The sequence below is a fragment of the Elephas maximus genome, chromosome 15 (assembly GCF_024166365.1).
Source record: "Elephas maximus indicus isolate mEleMax1 chromosome 15, mEleMax1 primary haplotype, whole genome shotgun sequence".
NCBI classification, from domain to species: domain Eukaryota; kingdom Metazoa; phylum Chordata; class Mammalia; order Proboscidea; family Elephantidae; genus Elephas; species Elephas maximus.
Window position 1 is genome coordinate 11,810,359 of NC_064833.1, and position 22,809 is coordinate 11,833,167.

Below are 22,809 nucleotides of genomic sequence, written 5' to 3' on the forward strand. Positions count from 1 at the left end.
AAAAAGAAAGTCAATTCTTTTCCGAAAGATAAGTGCTGAGGAAGGCAGGTGGGCAGACTCCAGGGGAGAAAGCTGTCCTTCCCCAAACAACACAAGAGCCAAGAAACTGAGCTCTCTCTTTCCTTGTGACCTTCTCCTGGCAGAACTAGCTCCTTAATAACATAAAGCTTTCAGGGAGGAGCGCAGAGATATAAAAACAGTAGAAACCAGAGCAACAACTCTTGATGCCAGGGGTCATAGAGGAGCCACCATATGTCATCCCAGTGAGTGCTTATCCTTGAAAAGAAGAATGCTTTTACAAATCCATTCTCAAGTAATAAAACAAAGAGCATTCAGCACAAAACACGGAGACATTTTTAATAGGGCTTTGCAAAAAGAACCCTCAACTTGGGGTATTCAATGGTGATTCCTTCATATTTCACACCCTGGTGGCTGGCGCATCAATCAACCCCTCTGACACAGGATAAATAAAAAGAAACCATGTAGATCAAAATAAGCACTAAGTCAGAATCAGAAAGACAATTCTGTTTAATGAACTTGTGATGATTTTCAGTTTCCTCTGGGCTAATAAAAATCATATGGCTTTTTTTTTTTTTTTTTTAGTGAAACAGCTTTATTGAGATATAATTCACGTACCATACAATTTTACCCACTTAATGTATAAAAAAGCAGCCCTGCTGGAGCAGTAGTTAAAGCACTCAGCTGTCAACAGAAAGGTCGGTAGTTCCAGCCCACCAGCTGCTCTGTGGAAGAAAGATGTGGCAGTCTGCTGCAGTAAAGATGTACAGCCTTGGAGACCCTACGGGGCAGTTCTACTCTGTCCTGTAGGTTTGCTACGAGTCAGATTTCACTCAACGACAGCAGTTTTCTTTTTGGTTTTGAAATACACAACTCGATAGTTTACAGTACTATCACAGAGTGTGCAACCATCATCACAGTCAATTTTGGAATATTTATCATTTCCAAAAGAAATTCTATTCCTTTTAGCAGTTACCCCACATTTCTCCTCAATGCCCTAAGCCCTATGCAACCATTAATCAACTTTTACTCTCTTTAGATTTTCCTATTCTGGACCCTTTATGTAAGTCTAATTTTGCAATTCATAGTCCTTTGTGACTGGCTGCTTTCACTTCGTGTAGTGTTTTCAAGGTTCATCCGTGTTGTGGCCTGTATCAGTACTGCATTCGTTTTTATGGCCAAATAACATGACATTCTATGACTATACCACATTTTGTTTATCCATTCATCAGTTGATCGACATTTAGGTTCTTTCCACCTTTAGGCTACCATGAGTAATACAGTATAAGCATTTATGTTCAAGGTTTTGGGTGAATGTATATTTTTATTTCTCTTGAATATATACCTAGGAGTAGATTTGCTGGGTCATACGGTAACTCTACGTTTCCTATAGGGTCGCTATGAGTCGGAATCAACTCGACGGCACTAGGTACTGGGTTAGGTTTAACCTTTGGGGGAACAGCCAGACTATTTTCCAAAGTGGCTGTACTATTTTACATTCCCACCATCAGCTACTAGGTTTGGTAGCTAATGTGTAATACCGATGCATTTCAACATGTTTTATAAACTTATCTCTCCAATTTGCAGCAGTTATTTGGGCTTAATCAAAGGTGAGATGGAGAGAGAGAGGAACCATATAATCTAAGCACTGAATTGAGCTTTTCTTGAAGCCTCCTCACAGACTTTTCATACACAGACATAATGCATTCTTTTTGTCCTTAAGGTAATTTACACATATCACAGACTCTTGACTACATGACAGATAATCACAGTTCTAGGGGAAAAGAATGTCATGGAGGAAGGAAGCACAAATAGGAGTGGAGAGAGGGCTGTATCTGCTTGGATGAGACCAAGTGATACTAACGGCTGGTAACATTTCAGTACTTTTTATGTGATTTATATGTACATAATCTCATTTGGTCCTATGCCAACACTCTGAGAAAGTCATTTGCCTTACCCTCATTATCAAAATAATAATATTGATTATAATTACCCAAGAGCGAAAGAAGGAGGAAGGAACAGAAAAGAACATCGGGATCACAAAGTCTCTACATGAAATAATAATGACTGTTAGATGAGTTTTAATACCACTCCCAAACTAGGATTATAAACATATTTCTCAAGGTATGGTGCTTTTCAATGAAATATTCTATTGTTTTCTATTCCCATATAATATCTAATGCTTGGTAAAAAAGATGATTAGTGATTTTTTGTGGGTCTTAAAGAAAAAAAAGTGCCACAAAATACAGGTAGGCTGTGAAACAGTCCACATAACAAGTGTAAAATCAGCTCAAAAGTCTGTGAAGCTTTGCAGGAACCTGGTGTGAGGAACTGAAATGACATTCCTCATTTTCTATCATTTCCCCTAAGATGTTAATGTTTTAGATCTATGTGTAAATGTTACTTGGGCTCTGTCATTAGCTAGAAATTTGCTCCTAGATCATAAAAAGGTACACTTTTTTCTGCCAAATTTAATTTGACTCTACTGCAACCATTGCCAATGAGAAATAGCCCTTGGGGACAGGTTTGCCAAGTATTCTTAGCATTGCGGTATCTTGTTATATGGGAAAAAAATTGCCAGCAGCCTTATAAGTATAGACTCAGATGGGAAAATATTAAGGCTCATTTCTCAAACTACAATATTTGTTAGTAAAACTCACTGATCCTTAGAGATTAGAAAGTTCCATCCTCTATGTTCTGGTTCTCTCAAGTAGCTTGCAAAGCTATATTTATATGTATCTTTAGCTCATATGCGCTTATACATTTAGACACGAGACTACAAAAGTTTGTCGTCTGCCATTTTAGACACCTGGGCTGGTATGTACATCCTGACCTTATCATTAGGAAATGGTCTAGTGTCCAATACAAAGATGTAAGGGGGTGATAAATTCATGATTTCTTCTTGCCTACTTGCATCAATGATCGATATACTACAAAAGCCAGTGGTTACTCCTCACTTTTTCATCTTCCTTAATGAGTCTGAAATAATGCTATGCATTCACCCTAAACTGTTTCATTTTCTCCCTGAGCACACAGGAAGACTATTTTCCAGTTCCCCTTGCAAATAGATTGAGGCCATGTTACTGAGTTCTGTCCATTGGAATGTGGGCAGATATAATGTATGCCACCCCTACCCAAATACTCCTCTCTCATGCAATCCTCCATGCCCTCTCTTTCCCTTCCAGCAAATTTTAAAGAACAATTGTTGAAGATGGTGGTGCCATAAGATGGATGGAGGCTGGAAACATGAAATGGCTGCGTGGTCATTCACTTAACAGTGAACACGTAACTGTGCTCTTGAGGAACCTGTACTTAGACCAAGAGGCAGTCATTTGAACAGGAAAAGGGATACCTCATGGTTTAAAGTCAGGAAAGGTGAGTGTCAGGGTTGTGTCCTTTCACCATACCTATTCAATCTGTATGCTGAGCAAATAATCCAAGACGCTGAACTATGTGAAGAAGGATGGGGCATCAGGTGTGGAGGAAAGCTCATTAACAACCTGCATTATGCAGATGACACAATCTTGCTTGCTGAAAGTGAAGAGGACTTGAAGCACTTACTGATGAAGATCAAAGTTCACAGCCTTCAGTATGGATTCCACCTCAACATAAAGAAAACAAAAATCCTCACAACTGGACCAATAGACAGCATCACGATAAATGGAGAAAAGATTGAAGTTGCTGAGGATTTTATTTTACTTGGATCCACAATCAACACCTATGAAAGCAGCAGTCAAGAAATCAAATGACACACTGCATTGGGCAAATGTGTTGCAAAAGACCTCTTTAAAGTGTTAAAAATCAACGGTGTCACTTTAAGGGCTAAGGTGCTCCTGATCCAAACTGTAGTATTATCAATCACCTCATATTCATGGGAAAGCTGGACAGTGAATAAGGAAGACTGAAAAAGAATTGACACCTTTGAATTATGATGTTGCTGAAGAATATTGAATACACCATGGACTGCCAAAAGAATGAACAAGTCTGTCTTGGAAGAAGTACAGCCAGAATGCAAGGAGGGTGAGACTTCATCTTACATACTTTGGACATGTTATCAGAAGGAATCTGTCCCTGTAGAAAAACATCATGCTTGGTAAAGAAGTGGGTCAGTGAAAAAGAGGAAGACCCTCAGTAAGATGGGCTGACACGGTGGCTGTAACAATGGGCTCAAGCATAACAACGATCGTAAGGGTGATGCAGGACCAGGCAGTGTTTTGTTCTGTTGTACACAGGGTTGCTATGAGTAGGAACCAAACTGACAGCACCTAACAACAACAACGACAGCAGTATATTTAATATTGTCACTCCTCTTAGTTGTAGTATTTGGAGGTACAATTGTACTACATATTTAGATGAACAAATTAATAACTGGTGAGAGGGCCACTCTCAGAGAGAGTCATCCAAGCAACTGGAGTTACCTGGGTCAGAGACTACAGATTGCCACTTCATTGAGAGTACCAGCCTCTGAGTTTCCTTTCCTGGCAGTGCTCTGGGGCAGAGTTGCTGAACATCAATGACCTACAGAAATAATACACAAAGGACCTTGTAAGGTGGGTCATCAATAGCTGGTGACACCACGCAGAAAGCTATCTTTGCTGAAATGTTTTGTGTCCCGTTGTTACAAATGTTTTCCTAATTAAAAGTAATATGTCTTCTTCAGTGTAACTGACAGGTGGTTAGGATTGCTAGGTTTTCTTTTGGGAAACTCCATAGTTAAAGATGTGAAACCTCACTGCCTAGAGCTGGGGAATAAGCTAAATATAAAGATATGGACATAAGCTTCAGCAGCCACAAATAGATACAACCTCCTACCACTTCCCTCGCTTAATCCTTCACCTTATGACACAGTAATACCCAATTACTTGGAGTTTCCCCCAAAACACTCTGGGCTGCATGCCTCGGTATCTTGGTTCATGATGTTCTCCTTTCCTTCAACATTCTCCATCCTGGCCTACCTGGGGGGTGCCTGTTTGTCCTTCAGCATTCACCTTGGGCGTTATCCCCTCAGGAAGCCTTCTCCAATCCCCAAACTAACAAAGATTCTTCCCCTTTGTCTCCCACAGCACCTATTTTACCCCTATCATAAAAGCTATCAACGTGCATGGTAAATATTTATTTCTAGAAAAATTTATTTATTCCTAGTATTATTCCTAGCAGGCTGTAAAATCCTTGAATATACTCGTTGCCATCAAGTTGATTTCAACTCACGGCAATCGTATGTGTTATAGACTAGAATTGCTCGATAGGGTTTTCTTGGTTGTAATCTTTACTGAGCAGATTCCCAGGCCTTTCTTCTGTGGTGCTGCTGGGTGGGTTTGAACCACCAACCTTTAGGTTAGTAGTTCAATGCAAACTGTTTGTGCCACGCATGTTTTATTCATCTAGGCATTCCTAGATATGCCTGGCATATCATAGGTGCTCAATAAATTCCTGTTGAATTTAATTGAACTAACCAGGTATCAGAAGTCTCAGGAACAGAACAATTTTAAATGTCATCTATAATCTACTGACAGGATAACATACAGGATTGGGAGACCAGGGAGATACAACAGAGAGGTATAATTTCTGGTGCTGTTAGGTGACATTAAGTCGGTTTTTGACTCATAACAGCCCCATGTGACAGAGTAGAACTTCTCCATAGAGTTTTCCAGGCTATAATCTTTATTGAAGCAAATTGCTAGGTTTTTCTGCCGAGGAGCAGTTGGGTGGGTTTGAACTGCCAACTTTTGGTTAGCAGCCGAGTGCTTAATTTTTATGCCACTAGGGCTCCTTATTATTTAATATAAAGAGGGCCCAAACTTGACCCTAAACTATATCCTCACCCTACGATGCAGGTAGATTTGAGGGCATTGGGGCTGGGTAATGATCACTTGGACATGCCCACAATCCTATTTCCATGGTGGACTAGGTCTCTTGGGGAAGGCATCATTCTGAGGGAAGATGGAGCTTAGATACAGAATTTGGCCTGAAAGACAACAATCTGTGTAGGAGAGCAGGTCATTCTGAATAGTGTCCAGCGTCTGCCACTCAGCTCATTCATGTCCTAACTTCCACATGCTCTTGCTTGATCTCAGGGAGAGGTAGCTGAGAGTAAAACCTGGAAAAGCTATTTCGACAAAAGCACCATGAGTCACTGAGTCCCCAAGGCAGTGCTGTGCTATGGCTGCTATGACAGAGATGCCCAGGGATTCAGAGTGTTCCCAGCTTGAGTTACTCCGGAGCCCAGCACAGACACAGCGAGCTGGGGAGCTAGCTGAACTAGCTTCCATCTCAAATGGAGATGCGGTAGCAGACATCACTCTTTGGTGGGTGTCAGCAGAGCCATGGGGCACACAGACAGCTTCACGGAGGATCCATGGCTGAAGCAATATGATGCATCGGTGCAGGTGGCAGGAGAAGAGGGACAGAGAGATACCACACAGCAGCCCAGAGGATTTGTTTGTTTACAGTCTTATAAGACCTGCTCAGAGGCCCCCAGGAATACTATTTGGGGAGGAATTCAGTTGGTTTGGAAACTCATAATAATTTGTGAAGAGAAAGCAGAAATATACTCTTTCATTAGTGTTAGAACAATCTTAGTTTAACCACTATGCTTGTGTGGCCTGGGGAAATCCTGGTTACCTTTTATATATATATAATTTTTATTGTGCTTTAAGTGAAAGTTTACAGATCAAGTCAGTCTCTCACACAAAAACCCATATACGCCTGGCTGCACACTCCCAATTGCTCTCCCCCTAATGAGACAGCCCGCTCTCTCCCTCCACTCTCTCTTTTCCTGTCCATTTCGCCAGCTTCTAACCCCCTCCACCCTCTCATCTCCCCTCCAGGCAGGAGATGCCAACATAGTCTCAAGTGTCTACCTGATCCAAGAAGCTCACTCCTCACCAGCATCTCTCTCCAACCCATTGTCCAGTCCAATCCATGTCTGAAGAGTTGGCTTCAGGAATTGTTCCTGTCCTGGGGCAACAGAACATCTGGGGGCCATGACCACCGGGGTCCTTATAGTCTTAGTCAGACCATTAAGTCTGGTCTTTTTACAAGAATTTGCGGTCTGCATCCCACTGCACTCCTGCTTCCTCAGGAGTTCTCTGTTGTTTTCCCTGTCAGGGCAGTCTTCAGTTGTAGCCGGGCACCATCTAGTTCTTCTGGTCTCAGGATGATGTAGTTGCTGGTTCGTGTGGCCTTTTCTGTTTCTTAGGCTCCTAATTGCCTTGTGTCCTTGGTGTTCTTCATTCTCCTTTGATCCAGGTGGGTTGAGACCAATTGATGCATCTTAGACAACTGCTTGCTAGTGTTTAAGACCTCAGACACCACTCTTCAAAGTGGGATGCAGAATGTTCTCTTAATAGATTTTATTATGCCAATTGACTTAGATGTCCCCTGAAACCATGGTTCCCAGACCCCTGCCCCTGCTACGCTGGCCTTCAAAGCATTCAGTTTATTCAGGAAACTTCTTTGCTTTTGGTTTAGTCCAATTGTGCTGACCTCCCCTGTATTGTGTGCTCTTTCCTTTCACCTAAAGTAGTTTTTTTACTATCTACTTAGTGAATGCCTCTCTCCCACCCTCCCCCCTTCCCTCCCCCCTCTCGTAACCACAAAAGAATGTTTTCTTCTCAGTTTAAACTGTTTCTCAAGTTCTTATAATAGTGGCTGTATACAACATTTGTCCTTTTACAACTGACTAATTTCACTCAGCATAGTGCCTTCCAGGTTCCTCCATGTTATGAAATGTTTCACAGATTTCTCATTGTTCTTTATCTATGTGTAGTAGTCCATTGTGTGAATATACCATAATTTATCCATTCAACTGTTGATGGGCCCCTTGGTTGCTCCCATCTTTTTGCTATTGTAAACAGTGCTGCAATAAACATGGGTGTGCATATATCTGTTCGTGTAAAGGCTCTTGTTTCTCTAGGATATATTCCAAGGAGTGGGATTGCTGGATTGTATGGTAGTTCTATTTCTAGCTTTTTAAGGAAGCACCAAATTGTACCATTTGACATTCCCACCAGCAGTGTAGAAGTGTTCCAATCTCTCCATAGCCTCTCCGACATTTATTATTTTGTGTTTTTTGGATTAATGCCAGCCTTGTTGGAGTGAGATGAAATCTCATTGTAGTTTTGATCTGCATTTCTCTAATGGCTGATGATCATGAACATTTCCTCATATATCTGTTAGCTACCTGAATGTCTTCTTTGGTGAAGTGTCTATTCATATCTTTTGCCCATTTCTTAATTGGGTTATTTGTCTTTTTGCAGTTGAGTTTTTGCAGTAGTATCATGTAGATTTTAGAGATCAGGTGCTGATCAGAAATGTCGTAGCTAAAAACTTTTTCCCAGTCTGTAGGTAGTCTTTTTACTCTTTTGGTGAAGTCTTTGGATGAGCATAGGTGTTTGATTTTTAGGAGCTCGCAATTATCTAATTTTTCTTCTATGTTCTTAATAATGTTTTGTATACTGTTTATGCCATGTATTAGGGCTTCTAACTTTGTCCCTATTTTTTCTTCCATGATCTTTATCCTTTAAGATTTTATATTTAGGTCTTTGATCCATTTCAAGTTAGTTTTTGTGCATGGAGTGAGGTATGGATATCCAGTTATGCCAGCGCCATTTGTTAAAAAGACTGTCTTTTCCCCATTTAACTGTTTTTGGGGCCTTTGTCAAATATCAACTGCTCATATGTGGATGGATTTATGTCTGGAGTCTCAATTCTGTTCCATTGGTCCATGTATCTGTTGTTGTACCAGTACCAGGCTGTTTTGACTACTGTGGTGGTGTAATAGGTTTTAAAATCAGGTAAAGTAAGGCCTCCCAGTTTGTTCTTCTTTTTCAGTAATGCCTTATTTATCTGGGGCCTCTTGCCCTTCCATATGAAGTTGGTGATTTGTTTCGCCATCTCCTTAAATAATGTCCTTGGGATTTGGATGGGAATTGCATTAAATGTATAGATCGCTTTTGGTAGAATAGACATTTTTATAATGTTAAGTCTTCCTATCCACGAGTAAGGTATGTTCTCCCGCTTATGTAAGTCTCTTTTGGTTTCTTACAGAAGTGTACCATAGTTTTCTTTGTATAAGTCTTTTACATCTCTGGTAAGATTTATTCCTAAGTATTTTATCTTCTTGGGGACTACTGTAAATGGCATTGATTTGGTGATTTCCTCTTCGATGATCTTTTTGTTGGTGTAGAGGAATCCAACTGATTTTTGTATGTTTATCTTGTATCCCGATACTCTGCTGAGCTCTTTTATTACTTTCAGTAGTTTTCTGGGGGATTCCTTAGGGTTTTCTGTGTATAAGATCACGTCATCTGCAAATAGAGATACTTTGACTTCTTCCTTGCCAATCTGGATGCCCTTTATTTCTTTATATAGCTTAATTGCTCTGACTAGGACTTCCAGCACAATGTTGAATAAGAGTGATGATAAAGGGCATCCTTGTCTGGTTCCCGATCTCAATGGGAATGTTTTCAGGCTCTCTCCATTTAGGGTGATGTTGGCTGTTGGCTTTGTATAAATGCCCTTTATTATGTTGAGGAATTTTCCTTCTATTCCTATTTTGCTGAGAGTTTTTATCATGAATGAGTGTTGAACTTTGTCAAATGCTTTTTCTGCATCAATTGATAAAATCTTGTGATTCTTGTCTTTTGTTTTATTTATGTGGTGGATTACATGAATTGTTTTTCTAATGTTGAACCATCCCTGCATACCTGGTATGAATCCCACTTGGTCATGGTGAATTATTGTTTTGATATGTTGTTGAATTCTCTTGGCTAGAATTTTGTTGAGGATTTTTGCATCTACATTCATGAGGGATATTAAAAAAAAAAAAAGAGGGATATAGGTCTATAATTTTTATTTCTTGTGGTGTCTTTACCTGGTTTTAGTATCAGGGATATGGTGGCTTCATAGAGTGAGTTTGGTAGTATTCTGTCCTTTTCTATGCTCTGAAATACCTTTAATACTAGTGGTGTTAACTCTTCTCTGAAAGTGTGGTAGAACTCTGCAGTGAAACTGTCAGGATCAGGGCTTTTTTTTGTTGGGAGTTTTTTGATTACCTTTTCAATCTCTTCTTTTGTTATGGGTCTATTTAGTTGCTCTACCTCTGTGTTAGTTTAGGTAGGTAGTGTGCTTCTAGGAATTCATCCATTTCTTCTAGGTTTTCAAATTTGTTTGAGTATAGTTTTTCATAGTAATCTGATATGATTCTTTTAATTTTAGTTGGGTCTGTTGTAATTTCACCTCTCTCATTTCTTATTCGGATTATTTGCTTCCTCTTCTGTTTTTCTTTTGTCAGTTTGGCCAGTGGTTTATCAATTATGTTGATTTTTTCAAAAAACCAGCTTCTGGTCTTGTTAATTCTTTTGATTGTTCTTCTGTTTTCTATTTCATTTAGTTCAGCTCTAATTTTTATTATTTGTTTTCTTCTGGTGCCTGTGGGTTTCTTTTGTTGCTCTCTTTCTATTTGTTCATGTTGTAGGGACAATTCTTTGATTTTGGCCCTTTCTTCTTTTTGGATGTGTGCATTTATTGATACAAATTGGCCTCTGAGCACCACTTTTGCTGTGTCCCAAAGGTCTGATCGGAAATATTTTCATTCTCATTGGATTCTCTGAATTTCTTTATTCCATCCTTAATATCTTCTATAATCCAGTCTTTTTTGAGCAGGGTATTGTTCAGTTTCCAAGTGTTTGATTTTTTTCCCCTGCTTTTCCTGTTATTGATTTCCACTTTTATGGCCTTATGGTCAGAGAAGATGCTTTGTAATATTTCAATGTTTTGGATTCTGCTAAGGCTTGCTTTATGATCTAATATGTGGTCTATTCTACAGAATGTTCCATGTGCACTAGAAAAGAAAGTATACTTGGTTCCTGCTGGGTGGAATGTTCTGTATATGTGTACAAGGTCAAGTTGGTTGACTGTGGCATTTAGATCTTCCGTGTCTTTATTGAGCTTCTTTCTGGATGTCCTGTCCTTCACTGAAAGTGGTGTGTTGAAGTCTCCTACTATTATTGTGGAGCTGTCTATCTCACTTTTCAATGCTGATAGTTTGTTTTATGTATCTTGCAGCCCTGTCATTGGGTGCATAAAATATTTAATATGGTTTTATCTTCTTGGTGTATTGTCCTTTTAATCATTGTATGGTGTCCCTTATCCTTTCTGATAGATTTAACTTTAAAGTCTATTTTGTCATAAATTAATATTGCCACTCCTGCTCTTTTTTGATTGTTGTTTGCTTGATATATTTTTTTCCATCCTTTTGAGTTTTAGTTTGTGTCTCTAAGCCTAAGGTGTGTCTCTTGTAGACGGCATATAGATGGATCTTGTTTTTCAATCCATTCTGCCACTCTCTTTCTCTTTATTGTTGCATTTAGTCCATTTACATTCAGTGTAATTATGGATAGGTATGAATTTTTTTTTATGAATTTAGTGCTATCATTTTGTTGTCTTTTTTTGCGTGTTGACAGTTTCTTCTTCTTGTGTGATTTTATGTGCTGAGTAGATTTTCTTTATATACTGTCCTTTCCTCGTATTTGTTGTTGATTTTGTTTCTGCTGAGCCTGTATTTTTCCGTTGTATTTTATTTTGATAAGTAGGATAGTTTGTCTCCTTTGTGTTTACCTTATTATTTACCCCTATTTTTCTAAATTTAAAACTAGCTTTTATTTCTTTGTATCGCTGTATCTTCCTCTCCATATGGAAGGTGTATGATTAGTCCCTCTTTATTATTTTATTATTTTAATGTTGCTTCTTTTATGTAATAACATCGCTGTTACCTTGTTTTGGGCTTTTTTTAAGAATCTTGCTTTGTATTTTTGGATTTCCCTGTCTGGGTTGACTACTGGTTGCTCTGCCCAGTGTTCTAGTCTTGGGTTGATTTTCTAACCAAAGAACTCCCTTTAGTGTTTCTTGTAGTTTTGGTTTGGTTTTTATGAATTCCCTCAACTTGTGTTTATCTGGAAATATCTTAATTTCAGCTTCCTATTTAAGAGACAGTTCTGATGGATATATGATTCTTGGCAGGCAATTTTTTTCCTTCAATCTTTTAAATATGTCATCCCTTTGCCTTTTTGCCTGCATGGTTTCTGCTGAGTAGTCTGAGCTTATTCTTATTGGCTCTTCTTTGTAGGTGACTTTTCGTTAATCCCTCGCTGCTCTTATAATTCTCTCTTTATCTTTTGTTTTGGCAAGCTTGATTATAATATGTCTTGGTGACTTTTTTCAGATCTACCTTATGTGGAGTTTGATGAGCATCTTGGATAGATATCGTGTCATCTTTCACAATATCAGGGAAGTTTTCTGCCAACAAATCCTCAACAATTTTCACTGTATTTTCTGTTATCCCTCCCTGTTCTGGTACTCCAATCACTTGTAGGTTATTTCTCTTGATAGAGTCCCACATGATTCTTAAGCTTTCTTCAGTTTTTAAAATTCTTTTATCTGATTTTTCTTTAAATATATTAGTGCCAAGTGATTTATCTTCGAGTTCAGAAATTCTAGCTTCTCCTTGCTCAATTCTGCTCCTCTGACTTTCTATTGAGTTGTCTACTTCTGTAATTTTATTGTTAATCTTCTGAATTTCTGATTGCTGTCTGTCTATGGATTTTTCCGGCTTATTAAACTTTTCATTATGTTCCTGAATAATCTTTCTAATTTCTTCAGTTGTTTTTTCTGTGTGTTCCTTGGCTTGCTCTGCGTATTGCCTCATTTCCTTCCTGATGTCTTAAAGGGCTTTCTGTATATTAAACTTTAGTATTCTGCATCTGGTAATTCCAGAAATGCACTTTCAACTAGAATATCCCTGAATTCTTTGTTTTGAGAGCCTGTTGAGGTGATCATGGTCTGTTTCTTTATGTGACTTGATATTGACTGTTGTCTCTGAGCCATCTATAAGTTATTGTATTAGTTTATGCTTGCTTACTGTGTCGTAGCTGCTTGCTTTGTTTTGTTTTGGTATACCCCTATGTGTTGCTTGAGTGAGCTAGCTTGATTATTTTCGCCTTTGGAGCTCTGTTGTCCTGTCCCCAGCTGGCTAGAGCTGTTATCAGGTATATCAGTCTAGGAGTCCATTCAGTTTTCTTGTATGAATTCAGCTCAGGTTTCCAGGTAGCTGATAACAAGTGTGTGGTACAAGCTCTGTCCTACAGTCTTAGAGGGGCAGGGGTGATTGGCATATATACCCGTATCTGATTGCAGCAGGGGGTCATGCTCTGAACAAGGCAGGGGACTGAGAACTGACCCCCAAGTGTCTCTGAGGAAAATGTGTCTCTGCTCCCTAGAGCGTGCTGGTGGGTGGGTTCTGCAGAGGGACCATGGGCACCCAAAATTTTTGGTTGTAAGGACGGGGAGGTACCAGTTGTCTTTGGACCTGTGTTGCAGGTGGCTGGGTGACCTGAGTGGATCTACCAGTCCTTAGGTCCCTGATGTGGGTAGGTGAGGACCTCGTTTAATAGGCAAAGCAATGTCAAATGTCAAACACCCACCTCTTCACCACACAGCTGAAATGGTTGGAGTCTGCCAACAAGGGCCTATTCTCCTAAAATAGGCCCACACAGGTCCACGCAGAAGGGAAAGGTGCTTGAGGTCCACGGACGGTTTATGCCTGGACAGGAGCCACTTCTGTCCTGAGCTCCCCCACTTAATGGAACTAGCAAATGATCTTTCCACCACAGTTGGAATTTTTTTTCCTTCTCCAAGGCCAGGAGGACGGCTCTAGGTGCTCACCAGGGTCTATCTCAGGCCTAGGGATTCAGCCGCTGAAGCCGGCTTGGGGGTGGGGGACGGGCAGGGTAAAATATAGGTAAGTACTTAGCTTTTGTGAGAGCGCCCTTCTCCTCAGGTTCCGGAGGTGTGAGTGGGCTGTGTGGCTGCTGCTTCTCCCTGAGAAAACCGCGGCCGAATGCTAGGAGCAGCCCGCCGCTGTCGCCGCTGCTGCCGCTGCTCTGGGAATGGTGCCTGAGGGCTCCCCGCGGTTCAGGTCCAGTAACTCCTCTCCGCTTCTGAAGTCTCTTCCTTTCCCTGTCCTGCAGTTCGTTGTCTAAGCTTGCCTTTGATGCTCAGGGCTCCCAGCTTGTCACAAATATACTCGTTTCACTTGTTTTTTCGGGTCTTTGTTGTAAAGAGGGCTCACCGGAAGCGTCTGTCTATTCCGCCATCTTAGCTCCGCCCCCTGGCTACCTGTTAGGTAAGCAGATGCAGTTTTTAATCGGCAAGGTTGAACTTAGCCAGGGTCTAGTTGGGACATTACAACCACCAGCAATAATCCTGAGTGATTCATGGAGATTGGCGGAGGTGGTCAAGGGGTATGAAATGAGCAATTTAAAACCCGTTTTCATGAAAGAAGGGAAAGGATAGTATGGCTTGTTATGGATCCGTCAGTGCAAGTGTGTCATAGTGCAAAACAAACAAACAAACTGAATATCTCACTAGAAATCAATTCCTATGCAGCGATAGGAACTCAGGGTTTGGGTGAAAAATAGCAGAGCTTTGTGAGGATTGATACCATCAAGCAGGTCCATTTTCTCACAGTGAAAGTGTTAGGAAAATTGAAGGACAAGATGTATTTTGACTTTGCTAAGGCCTTTGATTTTTCTCGATGAAAATTCTCTTCAGCGAGGAAGATAATTCAAGATATTTTTGAAATGCCTAGTGTGGATATGAGGTAATAGGTATATTCTGATAAACATGAGAACCACAGATGGAGACTCATGTGTGAGCAGAAAGACGTGGGCAGATAATGAAATATTAGGGTTAACAGGTTCTAACACAGATATGTGCAAATTACTATAGTAACACAAATTTTAGAGCTATTGGGCAAATCTGCTGCAAAAGATCTCTTTAAAGATGTCACTTTGAAGCCTAAGAAGTGCCTGACCCCAACCATGGTGTTTTCAATTGTCTCATATACATGTGAAAGCTGAATAATGAATAAGGAATAAGGAAGACCAAAGAAGAATCGATGCCTTTCAATTATGGTGTTGACGAAGAATATTGGATATACCCTGGACTGCCCATAGAAAGAACAAATCTGTCTTGGAAGAAGTACAACGAGAACGCTCCTTAGAAGCAAAGATGGCGAGGCAATGTCTCACGTACTTTGGACATCTTATCAGGAGAGGTCAGTCCCTGAAGAAGGACATCATGCTTGGTAAATTAGAGGGTCAGTGAAAAAGAGAAAGGTCCTCAAGGAGATGACACAGTGGCTGCAACAATGTACTCAGGCATAACAAGGATTTTGAGGATGGCACACGATGAGGCAGTGTTTCATTCTGTTGTACATAGGGTTGCTATGAGTTGGAACCAACTCGATGGAACCTAACAACAGTGTGTTCTGACGTGGTCTGGAGAAACTTGCTCAGATAAGGAAAAGTTGAGTAATAGTTGGGAATTTGATCAGAGAATAAGAGATAAGGGGTTAGGGGCTGGAGAAAAGCATTGATCTCTGGCACTTAGCTCACACACATGAGCACACAAAAGCTACCATAAGCTCTCTAAGTACCGTAACCATTCTCCATCAGGTCCTAATAAGTTGGACTCTGTAACTAGAGAAATAGCGTAGTTCTTGTCCAAGAGAATAAGATGTGGATGGTTAGAAAAAACAAAACAGAAATATACCCGCTAGGATGTGTCATTGTCCTAGACCTGTTTGATTGTTTAATCTACAAGTTTACACAGGGTATCAATCAACTCTGCAAATGATAATAGCCAATACCGAGTTTGAATACAAGTCTTTCTCTGCTGATTGACTACTCCTTCCTTGCTTGCCTAATTTAAATGAATGAAACTGGTAACATCTGCTTGGTCTGGTCAAAAAATAACTGGCCAGGGGCCACTTTGTATGACGGTCATCCAGGTCTGCAGAAACAACACAAAGGAGCTACATAAAGACACTGGCTGGGGATGGTTGAAGGATATAAATACATGTCATCCTGCCATCAGAGCCCTGGCCTCTGCTCAACATTGTGTTTGTGAGACTTATCTATATTTTTGCATGTAATATTTCATTTATTCTTATTAATGTATGATATTCTGCTACATAAATAGACTATAGCTTATTTTACATTCAACCATAGATGGGTATTTGATTCATTTTTAGTTTTTGGCTATATTACATAGCGCTGCCAGGACATGTTATGTGTGACATAATTGTGGGCATTTCTGCTGCATATATACCTAGAAATAAGATTGCTGGGTCATTGGATATATGTATGTTCAATATCAGTTATTGTTAGGGGCCGTCGAGTTGATTCTGACTCACAGCAATGCCATGTAACAGAGTAGAACTGCCCCATAGAGTTTTCTATGCTGTAATTTTTATGGGGGCAGATCACCTGGTCTTTCTCCAGTGGAGCAGCTGGGTGGGTTTGAACTACCAACCTTTCAGTTAGCAGCTGAATAATGTCAATGGGTACTGCTAAACCATTTTCCAAAATGTTCTTGTTCGGTGCCATCAAGTTGGCTCCGACTCATAGCTACCCTATGTACAACAGAACAAAACAGTGCCCAGCTTTGCACCATCCTTACAATCACTGTTATGCTTGACCCCATTGTTGTAACCACTGTGCCAATCCATCTTGTTGGGGTCTTCCTCTTTTTTGCTGACCCCCTACCAAGCATGATGTTCTTCTCCAGAGACTGATCCCTCCTGATATCACGTCCAAAGTATGTGTGATATAGTCTTACCATCCTTGCTTCCAAGAAGCGTTCTGGTTGTATTTTTTCCAAGATAGATTTGTTCATTCGTTTGGTAGTCCGTGGTATATTCAATATTCTTTGCCAATGCCATAGTTCACAGGTGTCAATTCTTCCTCATTCATTGTGCAGCTTTCGCATGCATATGACGGTACTGACCATACCATGGTTTGGGTCAGACGCACCTTAGCCTTCAAGATGACATCTTTGCTTTTAACACTTTAAAGAGGTCTTTTGCTGCAGATTTGCCCAATGCAATGTGTCTTTTGATTTCTTGACTGCTGCTTCCATGGATGTTGATTGTGGATCCAAGTAAAATGAAATCCTTGACAACTTCCATCTTTTCTCCATCTATCATGATGCTGTTTATTGGTCCAGTTGTGAGGATTTTTGTTTTCTTCATATTGAGGTGTAACCCATACTGAAGGCTGTGGTCTTTGATCTTCATCAGCAAGTGCTTCAAGTCCTCTTTACTTTCAGCAAGCAAGGTTGTGTCATCTGCATAACACAGGTCGTTAATGCATCTTCCTCCAATCTTGATGCCCTGTTCTTCTTCATATAGTCCAGCTTCTCGGATTATTTGCTCATCATACAGGTTGAATAGGTAAGGTGAAAGGACACAACCCTTACACACACCTTTCCTGACCTTAAACCATGCAGTATCCCCTTATTCTGTTTGAACGACTGTCTCTTGGTCTGTGCACAGGTTCCTCATGAGCACAATTAAGTGTTCTGGAATCCCCATTCTTTGCAATGTTATCCATAATTTGTTATGATCCACACAGTCAAATGCTTTTGCTTAGTCAATAAAACACAGGTAAACATCTTTCTGATATTCTCTGCTTTCATCCAGGACCCATCTCACATTAGCAATGATATCTCTAGTTGCACCTCCTCTTCTGAATCCTGCCTGAATTTCTGGCAGTTCCCTGTCCATATACTCCTGCAGCCGCTTTTGAATGATCTTCTGCAAAATTTTACTTGTGTGTAATATTAATGATATTGTTTGATAATTTCCAAATTCAGTTGAATCACCTTTCTTGGGAATAGACATAAATATGGATCTCTTCCAGTCAATTGAGCAGGTCATTGTTGACTTTTAAATTTCTTGGGCATAGACGAGTGGGCACTTACAGTGCTGCATTCTTTTGTTGAAACATCTCAATTGATATTCCATCAAATCCTGGAGCCTTGTTTTTTGCCAATGCCTTCAGTGCAACTTGGACTTAGGTATGCAGTTTATTTTCCCAAGAACAGTCTATGAGGGCCATTCATTCATTCGTTAGTTAATTCATGACACATTTGTTGACAGTTTACTCTGTGTGTCATATTCATCTGGTGAGTATAGGGGTAAAGAGAGAAAGAAAATGAGGTGCCTGCCCTCAAGGAGCTTACAGTTTTGTCAGGAACACAGACATATAAGCAATTAATGCCCATGGCAGGCAGATGGGACTAAGTGCTCTATAAGAGATAAACAACATGGTGGGGAGAACAGGGTGAAGAAATGAGGGAGACATAGCAGGGCAGATGAAACTAATCGTCAACATTCATAGAGTGCTTTGCAGTTTACATAACACTTTTCAAATGTAATATTTTATTTAGTATTTACAACTTTCGTTACAGATATCACTCTGATTCTTTTTTAAAATGAAGAAACTGATTCAGAGAGGTCAAATAGCTTCCCATGGCCAAGCTGGAGGGTGGTAGAGTCAGTATTACCCACAAGGTACTCCAACGGCAGCTCTTATACTCTTGCACTATACTCTGTTGTCTCAAGAAGGCAAATTTTAAGAATAATTTTGAAGAATAAGTAAAGCAGCCAAATCATGAGATGGAAGGAGCATAAAAAGTGGAATTAGAAATGCTAGATTTCACACAAAAATTTATAATCTATTTGTTTTTAATTTCTTAGAGGCTCTGCCTTCTCCTCCATAAAAAAGGAACAATAATACTGATTATTTCACAGAGCAATTGTGAAGACTAAATGAGTTAATATTTGTTCAAGAATGTAGCTTATTGACTGGTAAGAAGAATTGCTAACAAATGGCTCTCAATCCAAATCTGTTGAATCTGCCCAAAGGTAGAGTAGAAGATGGAAAAGAATTTGACTATATTTGTGGACAGGGAGCCAAATGTATATTAAAACTGAATTTATTATTTAACTGAAGAAAAGAAAAATTCTTTATAATTCTGGCTTGTAAAAAATAGGAATGTCAGACTGGTGGGGCCAAGATGGCGGACTAGGTAGATGCTACCGCGGATCCCTCTTGCAACAAAGACTCGGAAAAACAAGTGAATCGATCACATACATAACAACCTACGAACTCTGAACAACAAACACGGACTTAGAGACGGAGAACAAACAAATACGGGCAGACAGCGATCGTTTTCAGAACCAGGAGCCAGCGTACCAGCTGATTACCTGAAAAAACTAGTTTCCCAGTGATGGCTCGGAGACAGCAGTCCATATTAAACCACATAAAGAAACAGACCATGACAGCTTCTCCAACCCCCCAAACAAAAGAATCAAAATCTTTCCCAAATGGAGATACGATCCTGGAATTATCAGATACAGAATATAAAAAACTAATTTACAGAATGCTTAAAGACATCACAAATGAAATTAGGCTAACTGCAGAAAAAGCCAAGGAACACACGATAAAACTGTTGAAGAACTCAAAAAGATTATTCAAGAACATAGTGGAAAAATTAATAAGTTGCAAGAATCCATAGAGAGACAGCATGTAGAAATCCAAAAGATTAACAATAAAATTACAGAATTAGACAACACAATAGGAAGTCAGAGGAGCAGACTCGAGCAATTAGAATGTAGACTGGGACATCTGGAGGACCAGGGAATCAACACCAACACAGCTGAAAAAAAATCAGATAAAAGAATTTAAAAAAATGAAGAAACCCTAAGAATCATGTGGGACTCTATCAAGAAGGATAACTTGTGAGTGATTGGAGTCCCAGAACAGGGCGGGAGGACAGAAAACACAGAGAAAATAGTTGAAGAACTCCTGACACAAAACTTCCCTGACATCATGAAAGACGAAAGGATATCTATCCAAGATGCTCATCGAACCCCATTTAAGATTGATCCAAAAAGAAAAACACCAAGACATATTATCATCAAACTGGCCAAAACCAAAGACAAACAGAAAATTTTAAAAGCAGCCAGGGAGAAAAGAAAGGTTTCCTTCAAGGGAGAATCAATAAGAATAAGTTCAGACTACTCAGCAGAAACCATGCAGGCAAGAAGGGAATGGGACGACGTATACAGAGCACTGAAGGAGAAAAACTGCCAACCAAGGATCATATATCCAGCAAAACTCTCTCTGAAATATGAAGGAGAAATTAAGATATTTACAGACAAACACAACTTTAGAGAATTTGCAAAAACTAAACCAAGACTGCAAGAAATGCTAAAGGAGATTGTTTGGCCTGATGACCAATAATATCAGGTACCAGCACAATACAAGGTCACAAAACAGAACGTTCTGATATCAATGCAACTCAAATAGGGAAAGCACAAAAACAAACAAATTAAGATTAATTCTAAAAAATACATAAATAAACAAAATAATACACACAACAGGGAATCATGGAAATCAATAGATAAACGATCACAATAATCAAAAAGAGGGACTAAATATAGGAGGCATTGAACTGCCAGATGGAGAGTGATACAAGGCGATATAGAACGATACAAGTTAGGTTTTTACTTAGAAAAATAGGGGTAAATAATAAGGTAACCACAAAAAGGAATATCAATTCCATAACTCAAGAAAAAAGCCAAGAAAAACGTAACGACTCAACTAACATAAAGTTAAACATTATGAAAATGAGGATCTCACAATCTACTAAGAAAAACGTCTCAGCACAAAAAAGTATGTGGAAAAAGGAAATGGCCAACAACACACATGAAAAGGCATCAAAATGACAGCACTAAAAACTTATTTATCTATAATTACGCTGAATGTAAATGGACTAAATGCACCAATAAAGAGACAGAGAGTCACGGACTGGATAAAGAAACACGATCCATCTATATGCTGCCTGCAAGAGACACACCTTAGACTTAGAGACACAAACAAACTAAAACTCAAAGGATGGAAAAAAATATATCAAGCAAACAATAAGCAAAAAAGAAGAGGAGTAGCAATATTAATTTCTGACAAAATAGACTTTAGACTTAAATCCACCACAAAGGATAAAGAAGGACACTATATAATGATAAAAGGGACAATTGATCAGAAAGACATAACCATATTAAATATTTATGCACCCAATGACAGGGCTGCAAGATACATAAATCAAATTTTAACAGAATTGAAAAGTGAGATAGACACCTCCACATTTATAGCAGGAGACTTCAACACGCCACTTTTGGAGAAGGACAGGACATCCAGTAAGAAGCTCAATAGAGACACGGAAGACCTACTTACAACAATCAACCAACTTGACCTCATTGACTTATACAGAACTCTCCACCCAACTGCTGCAAAATATACTTTTTTTTCTAGTGCACATGGAACATTCTCTAGAATAGACCACATATTAGGTCATAAAACAAATCTTGGCAGAATCCAAAACATCGAAATATTACAAAGCATCTTCTCAGACCACAAAGCAATGAAACTAGAAATCAATAACAGAAAAACTAGGGAAAAGAAATCAAATACTTGGAAAATGAACAATACCCTCCTGAAAAAAGACTGGGTTATAGAAGACATCAAGGAAGGAATAAGGAAATTCTTAGAAAGCAACAAGAATGAAAATACTTCCTATCAAAACCTCTGGGACACAGCAAAAGCAGTGCTCAGAGGCCAATTTATATCGATAAATGCACACATACAAAAAGAAGAAAGAGCCAAAATCAGAGAACTGTCCCGACAACTTGAACAAATAGAAAGTGAGCAACAAAAGAACCCATCAGGCACCAGAAGATAACAAATAATAAAAATTAGAGCTGAACTAAATGAATTAAAAAACAATTGAAAGAATTAACAAAGCCAAAAGCTGGTTCTTTGAAAAAATTAACAAAATTGATAAACCATTGGCTAGACTGACTAAAGAAATACAGGAAAGGAAACAAATAACCCGAATAAGAAACGAGAAGGACCACATCACAACAGAGCCAAATGAAATTAAAAGAATCATTTCAGATTACTACGAAAAATTGTACTCTACCAAATTTGAAAACCTAGAAGAAATGGATAAATTCTTGGAAAAATACTACCTACCTAAACTAACACATTCAGAAGTAGAACAACTAAATAGACCCATAACAAAAAAAGAGATTGAAATGGTAATCAAAAAACTTCCAACAAAAAAAAGTCCTGGCCCGGACGGCTTCACTGCAGAGTTCTACCAAACCTTCAGAGAAGACTTAACACCACTACTACTGAAGGTATTTCAAAGCATAGAAAAAGATGGAATACTACCCAACTCATTCTATGAAGCTACCATCTCCCTGATACCAAAACCAGGTAAAGACATTACGAAAAAAGAAAATTATAGACCTATATCCCTCATGAACATTGATGCAAAAATCCTCAACAAAATTCTAGCCAATAGAATCCAACAACACATCAAAAAAATAATTCACCCTGATCAAGTGGGATTTATACCAGGTATGCAAGGCTGGTTTAATATCAGAAAAACCATTAATGTAATCCATCACATAAATAAAACAAAAGATAAAAACCACATGATCTTATCAATAGATGCAGAAAAGGCATTTGACAAAGTTCAACACCCATTTATGATAAAAACTCTTACCAAAATAGGAATTGAAGGAAAATTCCTCAACATAATAAAGGGCATCTATGCAAAGCCAACAGCCAATATCACTCTAAATGGAGAGAACCTGAAAGCATTTCCTTGAGAACGGAAACCAGACAAGGATGCCCTTTATCACCGCTCTTATTCAACATCGTACTTGAAGTCCTAGCCAGAGCAATTAGGCTAGACAAAGAAATAAAGGGTATCCAGATTGGCAAGGAGGAAGTAAAGCTATCGCTATTTGCAGATGACATGATCGTATACACGGAAAACCCTAAGGAATCCTCCAGAAAACTACTGAAACTAATAGAA